Consider the following 22,277-nt stretch of genomic DNA (forward strand, 5'->3'; position numbering starts at 1 on the left):
AGATCATAAGCAAACTTAATAAAACATTAAACAGTTTTTACTCTCTCCCTCTCTCCCTATTCTCCTATCAGCTTTCTTTCCTTTCTGCCTTTCATACTAAAAGCTGAGAGGTGTCATGAAGCAAGTCATCCCTTCACCTTGACCTACACTTCTCGTCAGGTTTTCCATGTTGCAATAGGAATAAACACTGAGTGAATTTTCCACCCTCTTTGATACAGTAGAAAACAACAGCCTAATCAACAGTAGACCAAGGGTGGAGGCGAAAACTTCCCTGATGTGCATGACTTAGTAGCCAGATGAGTCAGCAGAGGGGTTGTGGTCACTTTTTTTAATCAGTAAATGCACTCTGTGTATTCACTGTTCAAGTGGTGGCTTCTGGCTTTTCTCACTGGTAGATATCTGTGAGTAACACAGATCTAAAAATAAAGCAGCTGGAACTATAATGACGGGAACTGAATCAACTTGTATATCTGTGGAAAGGTCAGTAGAAGTTTTTAGAGTATCCTTTAGGTTATATATTACAAAATAAAATTTTATTGACGTAACTTTAGAATTTGTTGCATGATTACTTAGCTGCATTTATATTAATTGTGGATTGGTATACAGATAAAATAAAATTTCTAATTGTGCTTAAACAAGGTGAGCTTTGCTTTTACAATATCAATGATCATATTAACAGACATCAATCGAATTCAAGACAGGAAATTACTCATTCTATTGCTTATTTGACCTTCCAAAGTATTAATACCATGCAGTTAATTTTCTGAATAATGGGCACTCTGGGACACTCCAGAAAAATGAGGGCAGCTGTTTGACCATTGTAACGCCCTGGAGCAATTCATGGTCAATTAGAGGGACACTCTATGAGGCCAAAGGTTATAGAATAAAAAAGCAATGTGAGGGATTGGGTTACACATAGAAACACTTCTCAGATTGTCTGTACAGAAGGCACTTACTTTGAATAATTAACTTCGGGGGAGACACAGATGTAAACTTCTACAGTGACAAGAGGGAAGAAATGGAACCAGGCAAAATGGTTATGTGAAGGCAAGTCAGTCACGGCCTGCAGCAAGTAAAGTATTTCTCAGTGGAAAATGGAACTCTCAATGGAGAGAAGTGCAACTGAGCTAGAAATCTCAGGCATTCCCAGTAGCAGATTAACTATGGTAGCCTCTGTATCCAATTGCTTGTAAAATGGTGGATTCTCCTTTGCAAGATTCTTAACCATGAGCCAACCAAACAAAAATAGGGTGGAACTGAGTTCCATTAGAATTTTCTTTAAAAGTGATTAGTATTTCCAAAAGTCTGTTTTTTTTTTGTTGATTCCTGTATTTGCTTTATGCAGCAGATGTAGCCAAATACGTTACCCACAGCCAAATATATTATCTCATTGATGTTCCTGCTAATAATAATGAGTTGCTGCTAAATTTATTTTATTTCAGACCCAAGGACTTACTGCAACACTTTAGTATTTTATAAGGAAGATAAAAAGTTGCTGAAGATCAATACAAGAACTGGATGGTTGAAAATTTGAGTTCCTTTGTACCTTTTTCCAGAATAGTTCACTTCTGACTGAAGTAATGATTTGAGTCATTAGATTACACTACTATCAGTGGGCACGTACAAAATGCAGGAAGAACTCAGCAGGTCAGGCAGCATCTATGGAATGGAATAAACAGTCAACGTTTCAGATTGAGACCCTTCAGGACAATGATTCAAGTCAACTATTCTTTTCCATAGATGCTACCTGACTTGCTAAGCCCCTCTAGCATATTGTGTGTGGTACAACTGATTTCTAGCATCTGCAGAGACTTGTTGTTATTATCAATGGGCTGGTTTAAATAAATGCGATTTGAAAGGAAATTGTCTTAGAACATAGAACAGTACAGCACAGGAACAGCTCCTGCAGCCCACAATGTTGTGCCGAACCAAATAAATCAGTGATCAAATAGCCAACTAAACTAATCCCTTATGCCTACACAACGACCATATCGCTCTAATTTCAACCCTGGGAAACAGATACTCTCTGTCCACTCTATCTATGCCTCTAATAATCTCGTAAACATCTATCAGATCTCCCTTCAGCCCTTGGTGCTCCAGAGTAAACAGCCCAAGTTTATCCAGCCTCTCATGATAGCACACGCCCTCTAAACCAGACAACACCCTGGTAAACCTCTTCTGCACCTTCTCCAAAGCTTCAACATCCTTCCTATAGTGGCGCAACCTGAACTATAGGCAATACTCTAGTTCTCCAGATGTTGCCTAACCAGAGTTTTATAAAGTTGCAACATAACCTCTTGACTTTTGAACTCAGTGCCTCGATTAAAAGCAAGCATTCCATAAGCCTTCTTAACCGATCTTATCGACCTGTGTAGCCAAGTTCAGGGAGCTATGAACTTGGACTCCAAGATCTCTCTGCTCAGCAACACTGATAAAGATCTTGCCCTGAACAGTGTACTCCACCAAGGTGCAACACCTCACAGTTACCTGGGTTAAACTCCATCTGCCATTTCTCTGCCCATATCTGTAACTGATCTATATTGTGCTATATTCTTTGCCAGTCTTCTACACTATCCACAACTCCACCAAACTTGGTATCAACAACAAACTTACTAACTAATCCACATACTTCACATCTAAGCAAACATTCCCCCCTCCCATCTTTGGGTGGTCCCTCCCTTTCCCTAGTTATCTTCCTAAGATTGTGAGATGGTGGTGTGCTTGGACACAGCAGCTTCTATGGGGCTGAGCAAAGGTGTTGTCTTTTTTAAATGTATTTCCTATGATCAGCTAGACATTAAGAACATAAAACAATGCAGGTCCACTCTATCAACGAGTTGCTCATTTGTGAAGAAACTGAAGAAGCTGGAGTTGGTGTGGACCATGCTACTGCCTGTGTCAGAGAGGGATGGGCAGTATGTAGTTCAACAGTGAGTGATTATCCCAAGTCCAATTCACTGGTTTATTGGCAGACAGTGGGCATGGATGATGGGGAAGCAGAGTGGCCTCATTCATAGCAACAACTAGGCCTCAAGCTGTGGTGTTGCCTGTTTACAGCTGCCCAGGAGAAAGGTGTCAGAATCGGCGATCTCCACCAGTGCCGGTGTAGCACAGCATCCAAGTTGGAGTTGGTGCTGCCCCCCTCCCAGTGTTCACTTGAAATAAGACGAGCTGTATTGTGCTCGGCTGCAAAGTGCTGTAATATTCATTGACTTGTGGACTTGGACTATATATCTTTTGTGTGCATCTTTATTTTACTGCTAACTGGGGAGAGGATGGGACCACTCAAAAGTGGGAGGGGGGAATGTTTGCTTGGATGTGAAGTATGTGGATTAGTTAGTAAGTTTGTGGATGATACCAATTTTGGTGGAGTTGTCAATAGTATAGAAGACTGGCAAAGAATACAGCACAATATAGATCAGTTACAGATATGGGCAGAGAAATGGCAGATGGAGTTTAACCCAAATAACTGTGAGGTGTTGCACCTTGACAGGGAAACTGCAAGGAGACAGTACACTGTTAAGGGAAAGATCTTTATCAGTATTGCTGAGCAGAAAGATCTTGGCGTCTAAGTTCATAGCTCCTTGAAGTTGGCTACACAGGTCAATACATGCTTGTTATCTTATACTGTATGCGTTATAAGTGCCTTGTGTTGTGTATGACTGCTGGTATTGTGTTTTGCATCTTGATCCCAGAGCAACACCATTTCATTTAGCTGTATTCATGGATATTCAAGTATGGTTGAATGACAATTCAACTTGAACTTGATCTCTTGTTCCTGATGCATGTATAGAATACATTGGATTCTTTTCCATCCTGCTTGCCGAGGACTTTTCATGGCCTCTCCTGGCTTTCCTACTTCTTTGCTTGAGTTCTTTTCCAGTGTCTTTATAATCATCCAGGGCGTTGATCAAGACTTCAAATCTGCTACTTCAGTTACTATCTGAACCATTATTTTGGTTGAGTTACTGTCTGCACCATTATCATTAGAATGCCAACAACAGGAATTCTGCAGATGCTGGAAGTTCAAGCAACACACATCAAAGTTGCTGGTGAACGCAGCAGGCCAGGCAGCATCTGTTGGAAGAGGTACAGTCGACGTTTCAGGCCGAGACCCTTCGTCAGGACTAACTGAAGGAAGAGTTAGAAAGAGATTTGAATGTGGGAGGGGGAGGGGGAGATCCAAAATGATAGGAGAAGACAAGAGGGGGAGGGATGGAGCCAAGAGCTGGACAGGTGATAGGCAAAAGGGGATACGAGAGGATCATGGGACAGGAGGTCCGGGAAGAAAGACGGGGGGGGGGGGGTGACCCAGAGGATGGGCAAGAGGTATATTCAGAGGGACAGAGGGAGAAAAAGGAGAGTGAGAGAAAGAATGTATGCATAAAAATAAGTAACAGATGGGGTACGAGGGGGAGGTGGGGCCTTAGAGGAAGTTAGAGAAGTCGATGTTCATGCCATCAGGTTGGAGGCTACCCAGATGCAATATAAGGTGTTGTTCCTCCAACCTGAGTGTGGCTTCATCTTTACAGTAGAGGAGTCTGTGGATAGACATGTCAGAATGGGAATGGGACGTGGAATTATAATGTGTGGCCACATTAGAATGCCAGCAGGTTGAGATTTAATTCTTTCAGTGTAGGTTTATTATGAACAATGAGAAGTGTCACTACAATAAAAACCCATATCTACTGCTGGTGGAGGAAGATATGTTCACCAGAGGAAACTATATCTCCTTGTGTATGCTATTGCAGCAGGTGATGAGGAAAGAAGTATTTCCCCTTTATTTTACTTGCATCATAGAAGGAGCCATTTGCTGCAGTGATTCTTTCCCAGCTCACAGAGCAAACCGGTTCCCAACAATTTTTTCCTGTAACCTACTACATCCCCATCAAATCTCCCAGATTCTTCTACTCACACACAGATTGAGGGCAATTCATGGTGGCCAATCAACCTACCAACCCGTAGGTCTTTGAGAGTAAGTCAGGGGAAACAGTGACAGCAAGAGTGAATGCCTGTGCCATTCAGTCAGCAGCAGAGGTCAGGATTGGGTCCACATCACTGGATCTGTCAGGCAGCAGCAATACCAGCTGCATCACTGTGCCCACCATCCTTTGCCTTTCCCTGGAGAACAATTAATGCAAATAGATAAGTAGATCTTTAATTTTACTTCCTGAGAAGCATTTTGGATTCCCTGCTAGTATTCTCATCCATTCACTTTGTGGCTTCAAGCCAATGAACTGGCAGAGTGTCTCAAGTTTCAGCTCTCCTGAGACATCAGAGACTGAGCTCTTCCCTGACGTCACAGCCTGTCCGCACTGATGTTCTAGACCAATGGGTAGACTTTCCTCCATTGTTTATCTGTTTTCAGGATACCCGCAGGAACCACCTCATGAAGTCTGAGGCAGGAGGCCCAAAATCTCTGCCACGAAGAACATTTCCACGGATTACAGGGCGGGGAGAAAGGCATTTGGCACGCCGGCCTTCATCAGTCAGAGCGTTTGAGCATTGAAGTTGGGACAGTTTGTTGCAGGTATGTAAGTCATTGCTGAGGCTGCACTTGCACAGTGTTATTGGAAAGTATAGAAAAGATTTACAAGGATGTGCCCACGACTAGCGCCCCTGAGCTACAAGGAGAGTTTGTGCAGACTAGGATTTTATTCCTTTGGAAGTAGGAGAATGGGGGGGGTGACCGCAAAAAATGTTCACAATTATGACAAACGTAGATAAGATGGATGCTGTCAGTCCTTTCCCTAGGGTAGGGGAATCCAAAACTAGGCATAGACAGAGTGAAAGATGAATAATTTTAAAAGGGATCTGAGGAGCAATTTTTTCACGAAGAGGGTGGTGAGTATAGGGAAAGAGCTGCCAGAAGAAGTGCTTGAGATAGATACAATAGTATCATTTGAGAAGCACTTGGATAGGTACTTGGAGAGGCAAGGCTTAGAGGGATATGGGCCGAATTCAGAAAGTAGTTGTGTGGACACCATGGTAGTCAGGAATTTATTGGGCTGAAGGGCCCTTGTCCCTGCTGTATCACTTGATGACTTCCCTTCTGAGAAAAAAAATTAAACATTTCTCACAAATTTAATACACATTTCACAAGTGATCATTCATTGTAACTTTTTAATTGTGCTGGAGCATGAGAAATAACTGAACTCCTGGTCTCGACATCAGAAAGTGGATTACAAAAGAATTTAGATATTCCATAACTACAATCCACATTTTCAAAGGAACTGCAGGGTTGTAAAGTCCTTGGAAATTCTGAAATGTAGAGCAAGTTATTTTTTCTCAGGTTTTGCTACTGATGATCATGTTGAAACAAAGTGTTATAAATACTCATCTCATCACACAGCATTTGTCCAGAGGGAAACAGTTAACATTTCAGATTGATAATCCTTCATCAGAATTTACATGTTGAAAACTGGTGATAAAACAACTTTTTAGTTGTAGGGTAAAGCTGGGAGTAGATTTGCAACAGGATGCTGGACACAGACGGGCCAGCAAATTAGGTAATGCAAGGAGTTTCTTTCCCACATCTTTTGATGGAGTGAGTAGCCTTTTATGTTCTCAATTGACTTTGAGAAACTGAAGGGTTTGGGCTTCCAGTGGCGTACAGCAATTTCTTGAACTATGCTCTTGTACTTTAATTTTTTTTATTACAGTGGTAAAAAAGTCATGTGCATCCTGTTTATTGAAGCTTCTCATTTATGCAAGAGCCTGAAGCTAGCTGATAATGGATTAGATTTATAATTCTATCTTTGCAAGTCATGCTTGCGTTGTTAATGTATTTTAAAATTCTCATGCTATCTGTTTATGATGCAACACATACAAAATGCTGGAGGAACTCAGCATGTCAAGCAGCATTGTGTGTTTTTCTCAAGATTTCTAGCATCTGCTGAATCTGTTGTGTTTATGGTTTATGAGCCAATTTGTTTACTTATAACAATGTTAAATTTATTGACTCATAGATAACTGGCAAGCTGAGAAACATTTGAAAATAGTGAAGAGATCTTCAAAAAGTGTTACTGCAATCTTGTGTATTAGTTACGTCTGTCCGGAACCAGAAATAGATCTAGTCTAATTTTTTCCACATAAGCATCTACTTAGGCGAGATCAGCTAGGAATATCTCCCCAAAATTCAAAGACATCAAGTTTTAAACATTTTAGATCTAATACATGTGATGCATTTAATACATGAGATGTGATTGACAGCTCAGCTGCCCAGGTAGACATTTGGAACATTACATGGTCTTAAGCAGAGGTCTAAGACACAGAGCACATGTTTCACTGGTGCAAAATAGCTTTACTCAAAAACATCTTGTGATTTCATTTGTCCTTTGTTTCACTGTATTAATGGCTGTTCTCAAGCATATGGTATATTTCAACACCCCGCCCCCATATACATGGATCTCCCTTATCCTGATTTATCAGCATGTCATGGCTTAAAGTGTGTCTCAAGTAGCTGATTGGAATCCAATCAACAGAGCCCTTTCTCTCAATTGATTCCACATGGACCACAGAGTTCCGTCTGCATTTGGTAAGTCATCCCGAATTTCTTATGGCCATGCTAATATTGAATGAGTGTATCTATATATGTGTACACATTGTGGAATCAATGAATGTCTGTATACATTTCCAGACCACTCATATCAGGTGGCGCCCTGCTGTAACAATGCAACTGCTATTTCTCATTGAGAATGGTCTCTGTTTACACAGCTGCACCTTATGGTTTCAAAACCAATCACTGCTTCCTAATACCCATATGTTTAATGGGAGAATTTCAAAATTTCCAGCAGATCATCTGTTGTTTCTTGCTTGAAGCTCTCAAGTAAACCATCAATTGCAGTTAATCCCTTTCTTCATGAATTAATTGTCTCTTGCACCTATTGACAATGTAGAAGTTAATTCATGTTCCCTACGACCATGAACACTTCTGACAGCCATGAAGCCCACTATAGTAAGGCCTCATAGGAGTAAAGCTAAATACTGGCCTTGCAGAGATGACCACACCCTGTTAAGTAAGCTTTATAACAACAGCCCATTTTACTGCACAGCTAAAATTTGGTTCAATTAAAATCAATGGATTCAACTTCAGGGCCTGTATCTGACATTCTGTCACTGCTGTGCATTGTTATTGACACAGGATAAAACTCCAGGCAATCTAAATGTTCATTATTTATAATGAATAAGCTGCTCTAGCATTACTCCAGGTCTCAGTATAAAATTCAACAACAATCAGTCAGCCACTTAACAGCATTTAATAAAAGCACGCTGGTTTATCATAGGAGGCTTTGATAACCTATTCACACAGTGAAGCAAACCATTGCTTGCAGTACAGACACACATTGGTTTAGTGTGGGCTGTCCCTTCTGTATGATTGGTGTGGGAGTGTTCATGGTTCTGTAGAGCATCAGTGTGCTTTCCCTTCTCAAGAAGATGCCATTTGCCCTCCCACTCAACCAGTGTCCTTGTGGTTGCCTAACTACAAGGAAGGCCAGAAAACTAGTAAAAAATAGATTAAGCAACACAAATCAAAGTTGCTGGTGAACGCAGCAGGCCAGGCAGCATCTCTAGGAAGCGGTACAGTCCACGTTTCGGGCCGAGACCCTTCGTCAGGACTAACTGGAGGAAAAGTGAGTAAGGGATTTGAAAGTGGGAGGGGGAGGGGAGATCCAAAATGATAGGAGAAGACAGGAGGGGGAGGGATGGAGCCAAGACCTGGACAGGTGATTGGCAAAAGGGATAGGAGAGGATCATGGGACGGGAGGCCCAGAGAGAAAGAAAAGAGGGAGGGGGGGAAAACCCAGAAGATGGGCAAGGGGTATAGTCAGAGGGACAGAGGGAGAAAAGGAGAGAGAGAAAAAGAATGTGTGTATATAAATAAATAATGGATGGGGTACAAGGGGGAGGTGGGGCATTAGCAGAAGTTTGAGAAGTCAATGTTCATGCCATCAGGTTGGAGGCTACCCAGACGGAATATAAGGTGTTGTTCCTCCAACCTGAGTGTGGCTTCATCTTTACAGTAGAGGAGGCCGTGGATAGACATATCAGAATCGGAATGGGATGTGGAATTAAAATGTGTGGCCACTGGGAGATCCTGCTTTCTCTGGCGGACAGAGCATAAGTGTTCAGCGAAACGATCTCCCAGTCTGCGCCAGGTCTCGCCAATATAATAATTAGCTTTATTTGTCACATGTAAGTCAAAATGTCGTTTTGCATCGAATCAAACTAGCAAGGGTTATGCTGAGCAGGCCGCAAGCATTACCCCACTTTCAGTGCCAACATAATATGCCCACAACTCACTAACCCTAACCACATATCTTTGGAAAGTGGGAGGAAGCTCCACAGTCACGGGTAAAACATATAAACTCCTTACAGTTAATAGTGGGAATTGAAACCCAAGTGTCGATCGCTGGCCGGCACTGTGAAGCTGTTGTGCTAACCCCTACGCTACCAGGCCACTCAAATGAGGAGGGATTGAGATCGCATTATTTGCATCGAAGTTTGTGAAGTTGTGACCTGAAGCTGAGCCCCAAAGTTGCTGGTGGAGGTCCTGCTTTGAGGTCGTCTGGATTCAGCTTCACTGTAAGTCAATAGCCTTCCATCAGTCGTACTGTATCTGCTGGGGAAGCACTGCATAGGAGCACAAGATAGAGACATGCAGATGATGAGCATAGCAAGAACATGCAAGTGGGATTAATTGACAGGTCGATGAATGTTGGAGTTCTTTGATATGTATATTTGATTCAAAATGTTTATTTTGTGTTGGCTTTTAATTGTGCAGCATTTACAAAGAGCAACAACAGGAAAAGTTAAACATGAAATTTGCATGAAAGTGGGATTGGGGTCAAGTTATTTTATATGACCTCTTTTGCTTTAATGCTGTTTTTGACTTCCCTTGTCAGCCGTGGTTGTATCATCTTCCATTTGGAAAACTTTGGGATGTATCTACCCTGTGTCTTCTGAATTGTTCTCAGAAACTCCAGCCATTGCTATTCTCCCATCATCCCTTTTAGTGTCCCCTTCCAATCAGCTTTAGCCAGCTCCTCTTTCATGCCTCTGTAATTCCCAATACTCCACTGAAATACTGATACATCCAATTTTTGCTTCTCTCTCAAAATGCAGGGTATATTATGATCATTGCCTCCTAAGGGTTCCTTTTCCTTAAGATCCCTAATCAAGTCTGGTTCAATACACAACACCCAATCCAGAATTGTCTTTCCCCTAATAGGCTCAACCACAAGCTGCTCTAAAAAGTCATCTTAGGCATTCTACAAATTCCCCCTCTTAGGATCCAGCACCAACATAATTTTCCTAATCTAACAGCATATTGAAATCCCCATGACTATTATAAATTTGTCCTTTTTACATGCATTTTCCATCTTTCATTGAATTTGTATCCCATATCCTAGCTCCTGTTCAAGGCCTGCATACAACTCCCATCAGGGTCCTTTTACTCTTGTAGCATTTTAATTCTACCCACAAGGATTCTATATCTACCGATCCTGTGTCGCCTCTTTCTAAGGATTTGATTTCATTTTTTACCAACAGAGCCACCCCATTCCCTCTGCCTACCTGCCTGTCCTTTTGATACAAGGTGTATCCTTGGATGTTAAGCTCCCAACTATGATCTTCTTTTAGCCACGAATCAGTGATGCCCACAATGTCATACCTGCCAATCTATAACCGTACTATAAGATTATCAGCTATGAACTTGGACTCCAAGATCTCTCTGCTCAGCAACACTGATAAAGATCTTGCCCTGAACAGTGTACTGTCTCCTTGCATTTTCTCCACCAAGGTGCAACACCTCACAGTTATCTTGGTTAAACTCCATCTGCCATTTCTCTGCCCACATCTGTAACTGATCTACATTGTGCTGTATTCTTTGCCAGTCTTCTACAGTATCCATAACTCTGCCAAACTTGGCATCACCAACAAACTATCTTACTTGGTGTACTACGTGTATTAAATGCAACACTGTCAATCTTGTATTCATCACCATTTTCAATTTTTCCCCATGTAACACTCCAAATTATCCAACTGAAAGCAATTTTGACCTATCATCTGCCTGTTCCTCCTCACAGTCTTACTACGTACTGCATTTATGTATACTCTACCAACTGTCCTATCCTCAGCCCTATCACTCCCTTCCCCTTACCAAATTAGTTTAAACATGATAGCATGTTTGTGCAGGGTGGAGCAGGCCGAGGTCCTTGACAACTGTTTCGATGCTGTAGGGCTCCATCCAGTGCAATCTAAGCAGCAGGATCATTGTTAGACTATGCCCCCAATCACAGAGCGCAGGGCAGCACGATATACACATTCCTCTTGTGGGCATGGCCCTCAGAACAAGATCCTGAGCCACAATATCTGCAGGGTATCTAGTTAAAGAATATAATTGACATTTACCAGCAATTGTCACTTTATTTGCTGCATATTACTTGCATATTGTGGATGTCGAGTCACTTTTCTTTTATACGTAAGTGCAGTCTCAGAAAATGGAATTCCAGCATTGTCGACTGATGGCATCCCAAGTAAACTTTGGAAAACTGTGCCTACACCGCCTGCCAGGCTCAGCCAAGTAAGAATGAAAAGTAGACATCTCTTTCTAAATGGAGAGGATTAGTAAACTGTGCAACATTAAAGGACACAAGTGCACAATGTTGCAAAGCTCCAAGCACCAGTATGGGATGGTCACAACTTCCATGACTACAATGATGTTGACACCGTACACAATGACATCCAAGAAGAGCGATTATTCTATGGCACCCCTTCATCTGCTGTCCTTTTTAGAACCAAACCCTTCTCAACTCATCTGTCCCAACTATACCGCTTTTCATGGTAATGTCTTCCCTCACTGCACCATACCCAGGAGTAAATTGTTTCAGTAAATGTCTTAAATATGAATATAAGTTTGTTTGCACAGGTACACTATTCTAGATTGAATTATTGCAATGCAGTAACTGTAAAATATATAATTTATAGAAATGAAAAATCAATGACAAGCAGCTTTGAAATAGCATTAAAGGGTGTAAAATTCCTATATGTTTAATCACGTACATAGAACGTAGACCAGTGCAGCACAGAACAGCCCCTTCAGCCCACAATGTTGTGCTGATCCAATTAAATTAGTAATAGAATGGTCAACTAAACTAATTTTCCCTCCCTCCACAATGTCCATATCCTTCCACTTTTCTCATTCATATGCCTATCTAATTGCCCCTTATAAGTCTTTAATGTATCTGCCAGTACTACCACCCCAGGCATCACATTCCTGGCACCCACCACTCTCTGTGTAAAATACTTGCCCCTCATATCTCCTTTGAAATGATGCCCTCTCGCTCTAATTGCATGCCCTCTGGTATTAGACATTTCAACAGTGGAAAACTGATACTGTCTGTCTACTCTATGTTTATCATAATCTTATAAATCTATATCAGATGTCCACTCAGCCTCTGCCACTCCAGAGAAAACAACCCAGGTTTGTTCCAACTCTCTTTATAGCAATGCTCTCTGACCCGGGCATCATCCTGATAAAGCTCTTCTGCACCCTCTCCAAAACTTTGACATCCTTCCTATAATGGGACAACCAGATGTGTGTGCAATACTCCAGATGTGGCCTAATTAGAGATTTATAAAGCTGCAACATAACTTCCTGATTTTAGAACTCAATGCCTTGACTAATAAAGGTAAGCATGCCATCTGCCTTTTTAACCACTCTAACAACCTGTCTACCGCTTCAGGGAGCTATGAACTCAGACCCTAAGTTCCCCCTGTTCATCAATACTGTTAAGGGTTTTGCCCTTAGCAGTGTACTGTCTCTTTCCATTTAACCTGGCAAAGTGCAACACTTCACATTTGTGTAGGTTATACTCCATCTGCCATTTCTTCACCCAAATCCACAACTGATCTTAATTCCACTGTGTTCTCTGCCAGCCTTCTAAACAACCTGCAACATCACCAATATTCGTATCATCTGCAAACTTATTAAGCCACCCATTTACATTTTCATCTGGGTCATTTATATATACACACACACAAACAGCAGAGATCCCAGTACAGATCCCTGTAGCCCACCAACCACTTCAGACCTCCAGCTTCGACCACCAACCTTTATCTTCTATGGGCAAGCCACTTCTGATTCCAATTGGCCAATTCACTATGGATTCCATGCATCTTAATCTTCAAGATGAGCCTCCCATGAGGGACCTTATCAAACACCGTACTAAAATCCATGTAGTCAACATCCACAGTTCTACCTTCATTAATCACACTCGTAACATTGCCAAAAAACTTAATCAAGTTATTAAGACATGACTTGTCCTGCACAAAGCCATATTACTCTCTCTAATCCATTCATTTATTTGTTATGCGTCATGTCGCATGATGTGGGTGATCATGGTCTTTCTATGAGCAAATTTTCTTGACAAATTTTTCTATAGAAGTGGTTTGCCATTACCTTCTTCCGAGCAATGTCTTTCTAAGACAGGTGACCCCAGCCATTATCAATTCTCTTCAGAGATTTTCTGCCCGGTGTCAGTGGTCACATAACCACGACTTATGATTTGCACCAGCTGCTCAAGAAAACAACCTCTCCCTCAATGTCACAAAAATAAAGGAGCTGGTTGTGGACTACAGAAGGAATGGAGATAGGCTAACCCCTATTGACATCAATGGATCTGGGGATCAAAGTTCCTTGGCATAAACGTCACCGAGGATCTCACGTGGTCTGTACAAATGGGTTGTCTGGTGAAAAAGGCACAACGGCGCCTCTTTCACCTCAGCCGGTTGAAGAAGTTTGGTATGGGCCCCCAAATCCTAAGAAATTTCTGCAGGGGCACAAGTGAGAGCATCCTGATTGGCTGCATCACTGCCCGGAATGGGAACTGTACTTCTCTCAATCACAGGACTCTGCAGAGAGTGGTGTGGACAGCCCAGCGCTTCTGTAGGTGTAAACTTCCCAATATTCAGGACATTTACAAAGACAGTTGTGTAAACAGGGCCTGAAGGATCAATAAAGTCAATTCAATTCATACAACTATCCACCACCTGCTCCCATGGCTTCATGTGACCCTGATTGGGTGGGCTAAGCAGGTGCTACACCTTGCCCAAGGTTGACCTACAGGCTAGCAGAGGGAAGGAGCACCTTACACCTGCTTTACTAGAGACGTGTCTCCACCCTGTCACCTATCTTCCTAATTAGTCCATGGTTTCCCAAGTGCTTATAAAGTCTATCCATAAGAATTCTCTCCAGTGATTTCCGGCTGAAGTAATGATGTCCTCATTGGCAAAGTCAGTGTTGTACATAGTTTGCTGTCAAGAGTTGCCTACTCTGCACAGTTCTTTGTTGTGGTTGTACCAAAGTGCTCACCAGAGTAACATGACTGCTCAGTCATTACAGAATCAGAATCAGTTTTATTATCACCGGAATGTGATGTGAAATTTGTTAACTTAGCAGCAGCAGTTCAATGCAATACAATATCTAACAGAGAAAAAATAAATAAATAAACAAGTAAATCAATTACCTATACTAAATTGATTTAAAAACCGTGCAAAAACAGAAATACTGTATATTAAAAAAAAAGTAAGGTAGTGTCCAAAGATTCAATGTCCATTTAGAAATAGGATGGCAGAGGGGAAGAAGCTGTTCCTGAATCACTGAGTGTGTGTCTTCAGGCTTCTGTACCTCCTACCTGATAGTAACAGTGAGAAAAGGGCATGCCCTGGGTGCTGGAGGTCCTAAGTAATGTACACTGACTTTCTGAGACACCGCTCCCTAAAGATGTCCTGGGTACCAGCCACTATTTTGGTCATTAAAAACAAGCTCATCAGCACCAAATACACAACTCTGTGTAGTTATAAGATAAGATATAGGAGCAGAATAGGCCATTGGCCCATCAAGTCTGCTCCACCAATTTTCCTCTCAGCCCCAATCTTCTGCCTTAAGCAGCAACACAAGGAGCAACAACTCAGGGTTGTGCAGATCACATTTCAGCATTTTATCATCCAAACAAGAGCCCAATGGGACTGAATTTGTGGCACATCACTTTAAGTCCTCCATTTTTGAACTATATGGCGGTAGCAAGGTACCCAGTCAGTTTGTATGATTGGATACAAAGCCAATGCCATATAGAAATGCAGTGGAAACTCTTTAATAACATATTAATCTGTCCTTTAAGTATTTTATTTGGTATTATTAAATATAAATTTTCTATAAATTATGTGAATCAATGTGAATAAAATTAACTGTCATGTTATACTGATATTTGTATTTTTAACCAAAATAAAACTTATTTTTAATATTTTAAATAGCACAGTGGGAATAACATCACTAATTTCCGATAGGTGTTCTGATAAAGTTATAAAATATGTAAGATCAGCTGAAATTAATTATCCCATTACACCTCTGACCTTGAACTATTGCTTTTATCTCCCACCACTTCATTAATATATTATCTGTATTGTAAGTTTCAAAGAAAATATAAATCAAATATTACCACCAAAATTTCACTGCTATGGAGCATGGCATTGAAGGAAATTGTGAGGAAGGGTCATGATTATGAATGACATTTCTTTCCTCAGAGCATTTTCTCAGATTGTGACGCTGGTAGAATATTATTTTACGAGCCTAATCAAGGAGACAAATAAATTAATTTTCTTAGCAGCTAAAAGAACCGTGATGTGATTAGTGTTTACTGGGATACAATTGTTGCTGAAACAAAGACTGGAAATTTATCACTAGTATCTAATAGCTTGGAAATAGAAAAAATGATCGTTATTTCATAGAATAGACAAATTCACTTTAGTTTTTTGGGTGACTTGATTGCAATTGGTGGTGTTTATGGAGTTTATTGAATAGAAGATCCTTTATTTCATTTGGAAAATCCTTGCCATAAGATATTAATTAAAAAGTAATGCAGTATTTAAATTGTGTAGAACTCATCAAGAGGGTATGTGTGTTTGCTAGAAAATCTTTTTAAAATCAGAACTCACCAATTCCACGTCAATGATTAATATTTTAACCCTTCTAACTTTCAGAACTGAATTTGTTGGAAAAATGATTGATTGAAATGTTAACAGAAACCTTGCAAAAACAAATACACACCGGTCTGCAGTACAACCAGGATCTAAATAACATTTCAACTGCTCAAGGTGAGCAGAGGCAACCAAAGGATGACAAATAAAGGAAAAGTGTTTAGGAATGAGTAATGGACCTATATATCTGTTATATTCCAAAGGTCAGCAATTATCTACAATTACATTCCGCAGTTTCTGGGGATGCAACTGGAAATACTGTGTTCTTAGATATTTAAAAGAGTGATTTGCACACTGGTTTTAAAGGAAAATGTTATTTCCCTTGGGAAGGCTCATAAACTCACCTCTTATTGCAGCTTTCTCAGCTAACCCCTGTAATGGCTGTTACCTATCAATCTGAATGGATTTAGAGCTAAGGAGAACCTATTTGTAGCTCTTCTTTGATAGACATATAAATAGAGATTTTGTTTAAAGAACAAAGTGGTTGTCTTCTGTCCCATAAAGTGGAAAATACATAAGGCATTCAGTGTCCCATGATAACTTTCTCATTAGCTGGTTTGTCATAGCAACACCACCTTTCTCATTTTGGTTCCAAGTAGAGTGTGAGGTGGGGAAAGATGTCGATATGTTAATGGGTTATAATCTTTAACAACTCATCACAGCTGAAAGTTTAACCTTTATAATGGTGTAGCGAACAGCATACAAACCTACAGCAATTTTTCACACTTTGGGTAACAATTTGGAGCAAGCAAAACAATGAACATACAATACGTAAATCAAATACTATCTTGTAAGAATTTTTCTCGTGCATTTCTACCATCCTTTTTGAATATCTCTCAATCACAGGGTATGTGGTACAGGGGGGTAGGGGTGAGGAGTTGTTGGAGTTTTAGACTAGTAGTTTTATTTTATTACATGTGGACCTTCTTTTCCTACAGATATAAACTATCCTTTATATATCTAAACAAAACTTGTAAATAACCTTAAAACATCTACAAGTTAGTTCAATACACTGTACAATATGTTTCAATAAGTAATTTAAAATTCTTCATTAAATTAACATTTGTACAGATAATAGTTTGATAAAATAATAAAAATACGAATTGGAATTGTAGTTTTATATAATAACAGAAAAGTCACTGTGGCCCAACTCCAGCTTCATCCAAAACCCTGTTCTAGATATATCTAGGACTATATTTTCACAATCAGAAGTGGGTTTAGATAACTCTTCCTCAGCTGCTTGTGGATATGGGTGAGTGAATGGGCTTTGGGTAAAACAATGAGTCATTTTGAGTAAATACATCTGTGAGCTCCAGAATTCATTCTTTTGTTTTCATTCAGACAATTACTGGTGGAGCAGCATTTTAAATTGCCCATGAGAAGATGACAATGAGGTGTATTCCTGAACTGCTGTTTCTTTCTGGTTATTTTGCCTCCACTCCGCTATTGTGTGGGGAATTTGACGTATGACAATGGTGAAATAGTGATTTTGTTTCCAACACAGGTAGGAGTAATTTGGTGGAAAACTTGAAAGTGATGGTACATATGAAAGCATGTTAGTGAAAAACACCCAGATCAGTCTCCCAACACATCAAGATGTCCGTAGAAGACTGCCACATTCAAAGTTGCAGGAGTCTGAGCTGAGGAACGGACTGAAGTTCAGAGCAGCCTATGTAAGGGCTCATAGGGAAAGACCAGAGTCCCAGGTTCTTCCACTACCGGACAAGGAGGCAAAGCTCATTAAATGCATTAGCATTAGATATCTTTTTAAATAAATTAGTCAGTATTAGCTTAGCCAAGGTGTCACTTGAGTAGCCACAGTTCTATCAATTTTTAAAATGTAAGTTAATTCTTATTAATGTATTGTCCTCAAATGAAAAGGCTTTGTTGATTTATTCTTGCATATTTTTATTATGAATAAAATTTATTTAGATATAAAATAAATGTGTTCCCTGTGGAAAAATTTAGGCTCATGTTATAGTTATTGGAGCTGCAAGTTGGAATATTTTACAGAGGTCAATCACGTTATCAGTTCACTGGTACTCAGTGGATGTTCAAAGTGTTGACTGGTTTAGGACAAAGTGTTACAGGCCCAGCACCTCTTACCAGGTGGATCCTGTGGCTCATACCTAGCCTGACAACTTATATATTCTGATTTTAGGTCCTTAATCCATACAGAACTGCTGCTAGTTTATAAAGACATTGGAAAATTGTGTTGGTAAGAGGTTTCAATGTCTTAATCCTATTTCTGAAGAGTGTCAGTTGAGGAATAAGAAGAGTAGATCGTAGACCTGTCAAGATTGCTCTATAGTTCAGTAAGATCATGACAGGTCCAGCTCCTTATTCACTTTGTTACCAGTAATCTCCGATTCTCTTGGAAAATCTATTGGATTTCAGCCTTGAACATTGATCAGTAATGGTGTATATACAGCTCCTTGCGGTAAAGGAAATTCCTATGTTTTCAGTCCTAAATAGCTGAGATTTTTATCCTGAGACTATCTCCCAATTCAAGGCTCTCCAGCTAAGGTAAATAACCCCCCAGCCAGCCAGCTATTCCCATCATCTTGCACAGCACTATGTAATTACCCTTCATTCTTGTAAGCACCGGTGAGTAAATTTCATTCTTAGGCAATCACTTTTTTATCCCAGGAACTGATATTGAAAACCTTCGCCATACTGACCCCAAAGCAAGTGTCTCAACTTTTAGGTAAGGGGGTCTTAAGTATACAGAATCCTACAAGTAGACAACACATACAAGTGCTGGACGAATTCACCAAGTCAGGCAGCAGTGATGGAGGGAAATGAACAGTTGATGTTTCAGGCCAAGACCCTTGATTAAGACTCAGAGTGAATCATAGAGTTGTAAAGCACAGGCAAGCCCTTCAGCCAAGCACCTCTATACTGACTTTTTTGCCCATCTATACTCATCTTATTTGCCTACACTAGGTCTGCATCCTTGCATGCCCTGTCGATTTAAGGGTCTGCCTAAGTGTAATGCCTGAATCTGATTCCTCCACCTTCTCTGGCAATGAATTTCAGAAATACTCTGAAATACATATTTCAAATACACTCTGTATATTAAAAAAAATTCTCCCTTTAAACCTCTCGCTAGCATATAGCACATCATCTAATCCTGGGATTCTTCTTTCTGACCTTCTGCAGAACTTCATCTCTCTTTCCACAGCATGTTCCTCACCATCTGGCTGCTTTGCCTCCCCCAACAGAACGTTCTGCAGCCAACCTGAGATATCTGTGAGCCAGACGCCAACAGATCATTCTGGAGTCTCACACAAGGCACCAGAAGAATGGGTCTGTTCCCCTCACTAAGAAATTCCCTACTTCTGTTTCTCACCTAGATTCTTCCCTCCATCAGACCCAACCACAGTGCCAATGACCTAGCTGTTACTGCCTCTTTCCTCTGTGAAGCCATTCCCACCCCACAATGGTATCCAAAACAATCCTTGCTGCCCTTCCTGGAGGCCACCTATCTGCTTTCTTTCTGTACCTGTGCTATGACCAATCCAATAAACATACTCTCAGTGGCATTTTCTACATCCTGGATGCTCCATAGCCCGTTCAGCTACAGCTCCTAGTGCTGTATGTGATCGACAGGCGAGCAGTTGGACCCAATGCACGCAGGTGTAGTCTACAAACGCCTTTGCCATTTCAGAATGAGTTTATTACCTTCACATTCCAATCTCCTTGCAAGATATGATTTCTCTTTCAAGTTACTCATGTACTGTATCTGAGTGTTTATTTTCTGTATATAAAGAACCAACATATGAAATATTTATATTTACCAGCATTCGGTAGTTTCTTACTACTTAAACAAGTATTCTATTTTTCTGTTCATCATACTGATGTGCATCACCTCGCAATTTTCAAATTTTGTTCCTTTTACCTCCTGCCCTCTTACTCACCCAAAATTAAGGTTTTTTTACTGCCATGTTTTGGGTATTTAACTACAGTAATTTAACTACAGTGCAATTCATAAAATGACTACAGTATTATGCAAAAGTCTAGGCAACCTGGCTATATATACATGCCTAAGACTTTTGCACAATAGTATAATTATATAAGAACCTCATTATGTTGGGTCCAAACATTTTTAATAACTTCAGCTTTTCAGATGTGAACCAAGTAAATGCACAACTACCATACATTCCAGCAGCTTCTAATTCACACTCAAAGATCCATTCTGTGTCTACTGCTGAGATGGCAGATGCAAAATAACCACTTAGCATCTCATTGTACCTATGAAAGCAATACTCATTTTGCAACTCCCTTTTCACATCGATGTAGAAGCTCTTACATTTTTACAAATCTCATAAAAATTTGCTGTCTTCATTTACTTGATCAATTTTCCTTCATCTTGGAAAATTCTAATACACCTTTTTTGATCTAAAGATAGCTTTAACTGCCTTGGATCCCCATTGGCGGATTGTTTGTGGATTTTTGATTCTCAGGGGAATGCATTACATGGGAATTTTGGAATTTTTTTAAAATCACATGTTATTGCTTATCAGCAAGCAAACAGTTTTCAATAATTTTACAATGTTGCACTTAACTACATAATAGACTTTATTTAAGACTTTAGATTCTGAATGATCTGTGACTCTTTCAATCTGCATGGAAACTTCTATTAAAGTTTGTGGAATTGTGGATGTTTCATGACCAAAATGTCTGTGAAAGGATCAGAAATTAAAATATAATGAGAAGACTTACTATATTATTAATTAACCTTGTCTCATTACACACGAGGTCTAATGTAGCCCATTCCAATTTTAAATTAAAGTTATTATATGAATTTATTTAAATTCTAGATTTTTAAAATGTCACGTAAATTGAACTGAGATGTAACAACACAATGTCTAACATATCTGTGATTTTTTTTAAACTTCCTACTTAGTGTCAGAAAAGTTATTTTATCTGCATGTGGCCTGCTGCAAGTGAATTAAGTTTTCTTTAAATGAATATAGGTCCAATTTCTAAAATTCTGTTAAGCTTATGAAACTTACACATTGATTAAGTGACTAGAAGTACTGAAGTATTAGAATGTTCTTGAAAAAATCTTACCCCACTTACTGATCAGGGGTATGCTAAACCTATCCTTTCACTGGAAATACATTTTTCATCTAAACCAATGAATAAAAATAAGGAATTCAAATATAAGCAGGATGTTTCATGACCAAAATATCTGTGAAAGGATCAGAAATTGAAATATAATGAGATCATCTGGATCTAGGCTTGTGGAATTCTCCTTTGCTCTTTAGTACTGACGTGTAAATGCCACCGTGCCTTTAATCTGGACATCTGGAATAGGAGAACAACTTCTCACCTCACAATATCCAAAGTGTAGATTTGACTCTCACACACAAATATATATTGTTTGTAACTCATGTAATTAGTTTTTAGTTGAACTCTCAATGGGGAGCTCACCATGGGTCATTTATTTTTGTTTCTCTTGGCAATGGTACTCTTTAGAAAGAACTGGAGTCTAGCAAGCGACATCTGGCATTTAGCCAAGTTGTCCCTTCTTCAAGTATGATCCTCGGCTGTGGGAGGCATTGAGCAACCTATCGTGGAAGCATTGCAGCTAAGCGTGATTCCGTACTTGCTGCCACCCAGAGTCCATTCACTTTCCTACATAATCCTCGGGGAAATCTGGCTGACATTTTCCACCTCAGCCCAAGATAACTGAGGAATATCTTAACACAAAAGCAGCCACGCAACTAAATGAAAAGAAACTGTGAATCTAAATTGTAGTTTTAAAGTCTAAAGGGCTCAGATGAGGCTTTGGGGCAGCAAAAAAGTGATGTTTGAAACAAGAGAACCTCTCTCTGCTACAGCAAAGGCAGCAACAACATTACCATGTATATTTATTGCTTATCTTTGAGAAATAGCACAGAATCAGGCCTTTCAGCCCTTCGAGCTGTGCTGTCCAGCTATTACTTGATTTAGCCCCAGACTAATCACAGGACAATTTACAATAACCAATTACCCTGCTAACCAGTGTGTCTTTGGACTGTGGGAGGAAACCAGAGCACCCGGAGGAAACCCACGCAGTCACTGGAAGAATCTCCTTGCAGGCAATGGTGGAAATTGAACCTGGGTCACCTGCACTGTAAAGCGTTGCGCTTACTACTATGCTACCAATATAAAAGATCATTCTGAGGCATTTCAGGATTTAGATTATTTAGATTTAGATTTAGATTATGAGGACACGCTGTCCTCTTTTA

The 22,277-nt window shown here is 40.1% G+C and overlaps 1 long non-coding RNA gene across 2 annotated transcripts in view; it reads left to right on the plus strand.

Moving 5' to 3' along the window:
• Positions 1–376: 376 nt before the first annotated feature.
• LOC140187124 (uncharacterized) overlaps positions 377–22,277 on the plus strand; it is a 45,432-nt gene continuing 23,531 nt past the window's right edge. For both annotated transcript variants that reach the window (XR_011883005.1, XR_011883006.1), the window contains exons 1-2: positions 377–480; positions 5,369–5,530. This is a non-coding gene — a long non-coding RNA (uncharacterized lncRNA). The remainder of the gene's footprint in view (positions 481–5,368; positions 5,531–22,277) is intronic.

The sequence above is a fragment of the Mobula birostris genome, chromosome 24, assembly GCF_030028105.1.
Source record: "Mobula birostris isolate sMobBir1 chromosome 24, sMobBir1.hap1, whole genome shotgun sequence".
NCBI classification, from domain to species: domain Eukaryota; kingdom Metazoa; phylum Chordata; class Chondrichthyes; order Myliobatiformes; family Myliobatidae; genus Mobula; species Mobula birostris.